The following is a 10,192-nucleotide window of genomic DNA, read 5'->3' on the forward strand; positions in this document are numbered from 1 at the left end:
TTTGTTAAAAAGTACATGTTGTTAAAACCAATGAAAACAACCATGAATAAAAGTACTTTCCTTGTAAAAACATCAAATCTGTAAAAGCCATTTAAAATGTGTACTAATGATCTAACAAGGGTCAAACATTTTTAAGACATGAAAAACATGTTAAAAAGTCACTTTGTTAAAAGTCTGTCTTCGGTCCCTTGTACAGGAACGGGTAGGTCCTTATCAAACTCGCCTCATCCTGCTCCTCTGAATAAATTACCATCCCTTCCGTCGGGGCCCAGAGGAGATCCCTCCCCTAGGCGCATCGCCCTAGGCGCTGCAGCGCTGTCAGGCCGTGGCCGCCGGGACCTAGGGTGTTGTGGGGGACCCTTCGCCTGGGGTCGAGGCCCCCTTCTTTCCGTACCATCCCAGGGCTTCCATGGCTACCATGGCCACTGCCTGGGGGGTGGTCTCTACGCTTTTCCCTACCAGCAGGTTGCGTGAGGACCACAGTTCTTCCTTCAGGCACGTGAGGGTGGGCCAGAACTTCGTGAAGGCCTTTGATGGAATAGACCTTCGGCCCACCCCATACAGCACGAGCTAAGGTGTTAGGTCCTCCCCTGCTGGCAGACACAGGGTGATCAGGAGGCCTGCTTCCTTCCACAGGTCCCTGGCAGCTCTGCACTCCCAGAGCATGTGCCTCACCGACTCTTCTTGGCCGCAGCCTGGTCGGGGGCACGCGGATGTCCTCGCCATGCCCCGTGAGTGCATAACGGCCCTGACCGGGAGGATCTCATGGGCGACCATCCAGGACAGGTCCCGATGCCGATTCAGGAGAGCAGGATGGGCCACGTTGCGCCAGACCATTGTGGGCTCGCCTTTCCGATCCTGCACAAGAGAGAGAAGAGAGCGGTGTTTAGTTAAAACTGTGGCTGTTTCTTTTTCCAGTTTAAAATGTCTTAAAAACTTCTGGAGCTGGACGTAGTGCGGGGGTAGCAGGAAAGAGACTGGGGCTCGTAGGTCAACTGGGATCAGCCTCAGAGTCCTGAGGTAAGATCCCAGCCAGAACCGTGCGAGGGCCTGAGTCTTGTTGTTGACCGGGGAGGTGGCAAGAGTCAGATGTAACGCTGTGTAGCGGCTGCCCAGGAACAAGTAGAGGTCAGGTTAGTTACCAGAGAGACGACAGAAGGTTAGTTACCAGAGACGACAGAAGGTTAGTTATCAGAGAGACACGACAGAAGGTCAGTTACCAGAGAGACACAACAGAAGGTCAGTTACCAGAGAGACACGACAGAAGGTTAGTTACCAGAGAGACACGACAGAAGGTTAGTTACCAGAGAGACACGACAGAAGGTTAGTTACCAGAGAGACACGACAGAAGGTCAGTTACCAGAGAGACACGACAGAAGGTCAGTTACCAGAGAGACACGACAGAAGGTTAGTTACCAGAGAGACAAGACAGAAGGTTAGTTACCAGAGAGACACGACAGAAGGTCAGTTACCAGAGAGACATGACAGAAGGTCAGTTACCAGAGAGACACGACAGAAGGTCAGTTACCAGATACGACAGAAGGTCAGTTACCAGAGAGACGCCAGAAGATTAGTTACCAGAGAGACGACAGTAGGTTAGTTACCAGAGAGACACGACAGAAGGTCAGTTACCAGAGACGACAGAAGGTCAGTTACCAGAGAGACGCCAGAAGGTTAGTTACCAGAGAGACGACAGAAGGTTAGTTACCAGAGAGACGAGAAAGATGGTTAGTTACCAGAGAGACGAGACAGACGGTTAAGTTACCAGAGAGACGAGACAGACGGTTAAGTTACCAGAGAGACGACAGAAGGTTAGTTGCCAGAGAGACGACAGAAGGTTAGTTGCCAGAGAGACGACAGAAGGTTAGTTACCAGAGAGACGCGACAGAAGGTTATTTACCAGAGAGACGCGACAGAAGGTTAGTTACCAGAGAGACGCGACAGAAGGTTAGTTACCAGAGAGACGCGACAGAAGGTTAGTTACCAGAGAGACGAGACAGAAGGTTAGTTACCAGAGAGACGACAGAAGGTCAGTTACCAGAGAGACGACAGAAAGTTAGTTACCAGAGAGTTACCAATCACCACCTTCCGGAGACACCTGAAACCCCACCTCTTTAAGGAATACCTAGGATAGGATAAGTAATCCTTCTCACCCCCCCCCACCCCCCCTTTAAGATTTAGATGCACTATTGTAAAGTGACTGTTCCACTGGATGTCATAAGGTGAATGCACCAATTTGTAATTCGCTCTGGATAAGAGCGTCTGCTAAATGACTTAAATGTAAATGATGTAAATGCAGAGAGATGACAGAAGGTTAGTTACCAGAGAGACAAGACAGAAGGTTAGTTACCAGAGAGACGAGACAGACGGTTAAGTTACCAGAGAGACGACAGAAGGTCAGTTACCAGAAAGACGACAGAAGGTTAGTTACCAGAGAGACGACAGAAGGTTAGTTACCAGAGAGATGACAGAAGATTAGTTAGGGTTAGGGTAACGTAAACAACACTGCTAGCTAGCCAGCTAGCCCCCGAATAGCGGCACTGTAGAAACTATTACACTCAACGGAACGACTTGATTAGTGTAGTGTCAACAACGCAGCCACTGCCAGCTAGCCTACAAAGTCAACAACGCAGCCACTGCCAGCTAGCCTACTTCAGCAGTACTGTATCATTTTAATCATTTTAGTCAATAAGATTCTTGCTACGTAAGCTTAACTTTCTGAACATTCGAGACGTGTAGTCCACTTGTCATTCCAATCTCCTTTGCATTAGCGTAGCCTCTTCTGTAGCCTGTCAACTATGTGTCTGTCTATCCCTGTTCTCTCCTCTCTGCACAGACCATACAAACGCTCCACACCGCGTGGCCGTGGCCACCCTAATCTGGTGGTCCCAGCGCGCACGACCCACGTGGAGTTCCAGGTCTCCGGTAGCCTCTGGAACTGCCGATCTGCGGCCAACAAGGCAGAGTTCATCTCAGCCTATGCCTCCCTCCAGTCCCTCGACTTCTTGGCACTGACGGAAACATGGATCACCACAGACAACACTGCTACTCCTACTGCTCTCTCTTCGTCCGCCCACGTGTTCTCGCACACCCCGAGAGCTTCTGGTCAGCGGGGTGGTGGCACCGGGATCCTCATCTCTCCCAAGTGGTCATTCTCTCTTTCTCCCCTTACCCATCTGTCTATCGCCTCCTTTGAATTCCATGCTGTCACAGTTACCAGCCCTTTCAAGCTTAACATCCTTATCATTTATCGCCCTCCAGGTTCCCTCGGAGAGTTCATCAATGAGCTTGATGCCTTGATAAGCTCCTTTCCTGAGGACGGCTCACCTCTCACAGTTCTGGGCGACTTTAACCTCCCCACGTCTACCTTTGACTCATTCCTCTCTGCCTCCTTCTTTCCACTCCTCTCCTCTTTTGACCTCACCCTCTCACCTTCCCCCTACTCACAAGGCAGGCAATACGCTCGACCTCATCTTTACTAGATGCTGTTCTTCCACTAACCTCATTGCAACTCCCCTCCAAGTCTCCGACCACCACCTTGTATCCTTTTCCCTCTCGCTCTCATCCAACACTTCCCACACTGCCCCTACTCGGATGGTATCGCGCCGTCCCAACCTTCGCTCTCTCTCCCCCGCTACTCTCTCCTCTTCCATCCTATCATCTCTTCCCTCTGCTCAAACCTTCTCCAACCTATCTCCTGATTCTGCCTCCTCAACCCTCCTCTCCTCCCTTTCTGCATCCTTTGACTCTCTATGTCCCCTATCCTCCAGGCCGGCTCGGTCCTCCCCTCCCGCTCCGTGGCTCGACGACTCATTGCGAGCTCACAGAACAGGGCTCCGGGCAGCCGAGCGGAAATGGAGGAAAACTCGCCTCCCTGCGGACCTGGCATCCTTTCACTCCCTCCTCTCTACATTTTCCTTCTCTGTCTCTGCTGCTAAAGCCACTTTCTGACCCTATCCCCTCCTCTCTTCTCCAGACCATTTCCGGAGACCTTCTCCCTTACCTCACCTCACTCATCAACTCATCCCTGACCGCTGGCTACGTCCCTTCCGTCTTCAAGAGAGCGAGAGTTGCACCCCTTCTGAAAAAACCTACACTCGATCCCTCCGATGTCAACAAATACAGACCAGTATCCCTTCTTTCTTTTCTCTCCAAAACTCTTGAACGTGCCGTCCTTGGCCAGCTTTCCCGCTATCTCTCTCAGAATGACCTTCTTGATCCAAATCAGTCAGGTTTCAAGACTAGTCATTCAACTGAGACTGCTCTTCTCTGTATCACGGAGGCGCTCCGCACTGCTAAAGCTAACTCTCTCTCCTCTGCTCTCATCCTTCTAGACCTATCGGCTGCCTTCGATACTGTGAACCATCAGATCCTCCTCTCCACCCTCTCCGAGTTGGGCATCTCCGGCGCGGCCCACGCTTGGATTGCGTCCTACCTGACAGGTCGCTCCTACCAGGTGGCGTGGCGAGAATCTGTCTCCTCACCACGCGCTCTCACCACTGGTGTCCCCCAGGGCTCTGTTCTAGGCCCTCTCCTATTCTCGCTATACACCAAGTCACTTGGCTCTGTCATAACCTCACATGGTCTCTCCTATCATTGCTATGCAGACGACACACAATTAATCTTCTCCTTTCCCCCTTCTGATGACCAGGTGGCGAATCGCATCTCTGCATGTCTGGCAGACATATCAGTGTGGATGACGGATCACCACCTCAAGCTGAACCTCGGCAAGACGGAGCTGCTCTTCCTCCCGGGGAAGGACTGCCCATTCCATGATCTCGCCATCACGGTTGACAACTCCATTGTGTCCTCCTCCCAGAGCGCTAAGAACCTTGGCGTGATCCTGGACAACACCCTGTCGTTCTCAACTAACATCAAGGCGGTGGTGTCATGTTTTCTCTTATATTGTCTTGTCATTTTGCTTTTCCTTCTGTTCGTTTTCCCCCTGCTGGTCTTTTTAGGTTCGTTCCCTTTTTTCTCTCTCCCTCCCTCTCTCTCTTCTCTCTATCGTTCCGTTCCTGCTCCCAGCTGTTCCTATTCCCCTAATCAATCATTTAGTCTTCCCACACCTGTTCCCTATCTTTTCCCCTGATTAGAGTCCCTATTTCTCCCCTTGTTTTCCGTTCCTGTCCTGTCTGATCCTTGTTTATTGTTCACCGTGCTGTGTCTTTGTATCGCCCTGTCGTGTCGTGTTTCCCTCAGATGCTGCGTGGTGAGCAGGTGTCTGAGTCTGCTACGGTCAAGTGCCTTCCCGAGGCAACCTGCAGTTTATTATCGAGTCTCCAGTCAGTTCTCGTGATTACGAGTGAAATTGTTTTTATGCTTTATTTACCGCTCCGATTTGTCTAGGAGTATTGCTATTTCCTTAAACTGGATTAAAGACTCTGTTTTCGCCAAGTCGCTTTTGGGTCCTCATTCACCTGCATAACAGAAGGATCCGACCAAAGAATGGACCCAGCGACTACAGACGCTCGTAACACTGCCGTCGAGATCCAAGGAGACATGCTCGGCAGACACGAGCAGGAATTGTCTGCTGCTCGTCATGCCATGGAGAACCTGGCCGCCTAGGTTTCCGACCTCTCTGGACAGTTCCAGAGTCTTCGTCTCGTGCCACCTGTTACTTCCTGGTCTGCCAAGCCTCCGGAACCTAGGGTTAATAACCCACCTTGCTACTCCGGGCAGCCCAAGGAGTGCCGCTCCTTTCTCACCCAGTGTGATATTGTGTTCTCTCTCCAACCCAACACATACACTAGAGAGAGAGCTCGGGTTGCTTACGTCATTTCACTCCTTACTGGCCGGGCTCGAGAGTGGGCCACAGCTATCTGGGAGGCAAGGGCTGATTGTTCTAACAATTACCAGAACTTTAAAGAGGAGATGATTCGGGTTTTTGACCGTTCAGTTTTTGGTAGGGAGGCTTCTAGGGCCCTGGCTTCCCTATGCCAAGGTGATCGATCCATAACGGATTACTCTATAGAGTTTCGCACTCTTGCTGCCTCTAGTGACTGGAACGAGCCGGCGCTGCTCGCTCGTTTTCTGGAGGGACTCCACGCAGTGGTTAAAGATGAGATTCTCTCCCGGGAGGTTCCTTCCAGTGTGGACTCTTTGATGGCTCTCGCCATCCGCATAGAACGACGGGTAGATCTTCGTCACCAAGCTCGTGGAAGAGAGCTCGCGTCAACGGTGTTTCCCTGCTCTGCATCACAACCATCTCCCTCCTCTGGCTCAGAGACTGAGCCCATGCAGCTGGGAGGTATTCGCATCTCGACTAAGGAGAGGGAACGGAGGATCACCAACCGCCTGTGCCTCTATTGCGGATTTGAGGGACATTTTGTCAATTCATGTCCAGTAAAAGGCCAGAGCTCATCAGTAAGCGGAGGGCTACTGGTGAGCGCTACTACTCAGGTCTCTCCATCTAGATCCTGTACTACTATGTCGGTCCATCTACGCTGGACCGGTTCGGGTGCTACATGCAGTGCCTTGATAGACTCTGGGGCTGAGGGTTGTTTCATGGACGAAGCATGGGCTCGGAAACATGACATTCCTTTCAGACAGTTAGACAAGCCTACGCCCATGTTCGCCTTAGATGGTAGTCATCTTCCCAGTATCAGATTTGAGACACTACCTTTAACCCTCACAGTATCTGGTAACCACAGTGAGACTATTTCTTTTTTGATTTTTCGTTCACCTTTTACACCTGTTGTTTTGGGTCAGCCCTGGCTAGTATGTCATAATCCTTCTATTAATTGGTCTAGTAATTCTATCCTATCCTGGAACGTTTCTTGTCATGTGAAGTGTTTAATGTCTGCCATCCCTCCCATTTCTTCTGTCCCCACTTCTCAGGAGGAACCTGGCGATTTGACAGGAGTGCCGGAGGAATATCATGATCTGCGCACGGTCTTCAGTCGGTCCCGAGCCAACTCCCTTCCTCCTCACCGGTCGTATGATTGTAGTATTGATCTCCTTCCGGGGACCACTCCTCCTCGGGGTAGACTATACTCTCTGTCGGCTCCCGAACGTAAGGCTCTCGAGGATTATTTGTCTGTGTCTCTTGACGCCGGTACCATAGTGCCTTCTTCCTCTCCGGCCGGGGCGGGGTTTTTTTTTGTTAAGAAAAAGGACGGTACTCTGCGCCCCTGCGTGGATTATCGAGGGCTGAATGACATAACGGTTAAGAATCGTTATCCGCTTCCCCTTATGTCATCAGCCTTCGAGATTCTGCAGGGAGCCAGGTGCTTTACTAAGTTGGACCTTCGTAACGCTTACCATCTCGTGCGCATCAGAGAGGGGGACGACTGGAAAACGGCGGTTAACACTCCGTTAGGGCATTTTGAGTACCGGGTTCTGCCGTTTGGTCTCGCCAATGCGCCAGCTGTTTTTCAGGCATTAGTTAATGATGTTCTGAGAGACATGCTGAACATCTTTGTTTTTGTCTACCTTGACGATATCCTGATTTTTTCACCGTCACTCGAGATTCATGTTCAGCACGTTCGACGTGTTCTCCAGCGCCTTTTAGAGAATTGTCTCTACGTGAAGGCTGAGAAGTGCTCTTTTCATGTCTCCTCCGTTACTTTTCTCGGTTCCGTTATTTCCGCTGAAGGCATTCAGATGGATTCCGCTAAGGTCCAAGCTGTCAGTGAGTGGCCCGTTCCAAGGTCACGTGTCGAGTTGCAGCGCTTTCTAGGTTTTGCTAATTTCTATCGGCGTTTCATTCGTAATTTCGGTCAAGTTGCTGCCCCTCTCACAGCTCTTACTTCTGTCAAGACGTGTTTTAAGTGGTCCGGTTCCGCCCAGGGAGCTTTTGATCTTCTAAAAGAACGTTTTACGTCCGCTCCTATCCTCGTTACTCCTGACGTCACTAGACAATTCATTGTCGAGGTTGACGCTTCAGAGGTAGGCGTGGGAGCCATTCTATCCCAGCGCTTCCAGTCTGACAGTAAGGTTCATCCTTGCGCTTATTTTTCTCATCGCCTGTCGCCATCTGAACGCAACTATGATGTGGGTAACCGCGAACTGCTCGCCATCCGCTTAGCCCTAGGCGAATGGCGACAGTGGTTGGAGGGGGCGACCGTTCCTTTTGTCGTTTGGACAGACCATAAGAACCTTGAGTACATCCGTTCTGCCAAACGACTTAATGCTCGTCAAGCTCGTTGGGCGTTATTTTTCGCTCGTTTCGAGTTTGTGATTTCTTACCGTCCGGGTAGCAAGAACACCAAGCCTGATGCCTTATCCCGTCTTTTTAGTTCTTCTGTGGCTTCTACTGATCCCGAGGGGATTCTTCCTTATGGGCGTGTTGTCGGGTTGACAGTCTGGGGAATTGAAAGACAGGTTAAGCAAGCACTCACGCACACTGCGTCGCCACGCGCTTGTCCTAGTAACCTTCTTTTCGTTCCTGTTTCCACTCATCTGGCTGTTCTTCAGTGGGCTCACTCTGCCAAGTTAGCTGGTCATCCCGGTGTTCGAGGCACTCTTGCTTCTATTCGCCAGCGCTTTTGGTGGCCGACTCAGGAGCGTGACACGCGCCGTTTCGTGGCTGCTTGTTCGGACTGCGCGCAGACTAAGTCAGGTAACTCTCCTCCTGCCGGTCGTCTCAGACCGCTCCCCATTCCTTCTCGACCATGGTCTCACATCGCCCTAGACTTCATTACCGGTCTGCCTTTGTCTGCGGGGAAGACTGTGATTCTTACGGTTGTCGATAGGTTCTCTAAGGCGGCACATTTCATTCCTCTCGCTAAACTTCCTTCCGCTAAGGAGACGGCACAAATCATCATCGAGAATGTGTTCAGAATTCATGGCCTCCCGTTAGACGCCGTTTCAGACAGAGGTCCGCAATTCACGTCACAGTTTTGGAGGGAGTTCTGTCGTTTGATTGGTGCGTCCGTCAGTCTCTCTTCCGGGTTTCATCCCCAGTCTAACGGTCAAGCAGAGAGGGCCAATCAGACGATTGGTCGCATACTACGCAGCCTTTCTTTCAGAAACCCTGCGTCTTGGGCAGAACAGCTCCCCTGGGCAGAATACGCTCACAACTCGCTTCCTTCGTCTGCTACCGGGTTATCTCCGTTTCAGAGTAGTCTGGGTTACCAGCCTCCTCTGTTCTCATCCCAGCTTGCCGAGTCCAGCGTTCCCTCCGCTCAAGCGTTTGTCCAATGTTGTGAGCGCACCTGGAGGAGGGTGAGGTCTGCACTTTGCCGTTACAGGGCACAGACTGTGAGAGCCGCCAATAAACGTAGGATTAAGAGTCCAAGGTATTGTTGCGGCCAGAGAGTGTGGCTTTCCACTCGCAACCTTCCTCTTACGACAGCTTCTCGTAAGTTGACTCCGCGGTTCATTGGTCCGTTCCGTGTCTCCCAGGTCGTCAATCCTGTCGCCGTGCGACTGCTTCTTCCGCGACATCTTCGTCGCGTCCATCCTGTCTTCCATGTCTCCTGTGTCAAGCCCTTTCTTCGCACCCCCGTTCATCTTCCCTCCCCCCCTCCCGTCCTTGTCGAGAGCGCACCTATTTACAAGGTACGTAGAATCATGGACATGCGTTCTCGGGGACGGGGTCACCAATACTTAGTGGATTGGGAGGGTTACGGTCCTGAGGAGAGGAGTTGGGTTCCGTCTCGGGACGTGCTGGACCGTTCACTGATTGATGATTTCCTCCGTTGCCGCCAGGATTCCTCCTCGAGTGCGCCAGGAGGCGCTCGGTGAGTGGGGGGGGTACTGTCATGGTTTGTCTTATATTGTCTTGTCATTTTGCTTTACCTTCTGTTCGTTTTCCCCCTGCTGGTCTTTTTAGGTTCGTTCCCTTTTTTCTCTCTCCCTCCCTCTCTCTCTTCTCTCTATCGTTCCGTTCCTGCTCCCAGCTGTTCCTATTCCCCTAATCAATCATTTAGTCTTCCCACACCTGTTCCCTATCTTTTCCCCTGATTAGAGTCCCTATTTCTCCCCTTGTTTTCCGTTCCTGTCCTGTCGGATCCTTGTTTATTGTTCACCGTGCTGTGTCTTTGTATCGCCCTGTCGTGTCGTGTTTCCCTCAGATGCTGCGTGGTGAGCAGGTGTCTGAGTCTGCTACGGTCAAGTGCCTTCCCGAGGCAACCTGCAGTTTATTATCGAGTCTCCAGTCAGTTCTCGTGATTACGAGTGAAATTGTTTTTATGCTTTATTTACCGCTCCGATTTGTCTAGGAGTATTGCTATTTCCTTAAACTGGA

Source organism: Oncorhynchus gorbuscha, linkage group LG02 (assembly GCF_021184085.1).
Source record: "Oncorhynchus gorbuscha isolate QuinsamMale2020 ecotype Even-year linkage group LG02, OgorEven_v1.0, whole genome shotgun sequence".
NCBI classification, from domain to species: domain Eukaryota; kingdom Metazoa; phylum Chordata; class Actinopteri; order Salmoniformes; family Salmonidae; genus Oncorhynchus; species Oncorhynchus gorbuscha.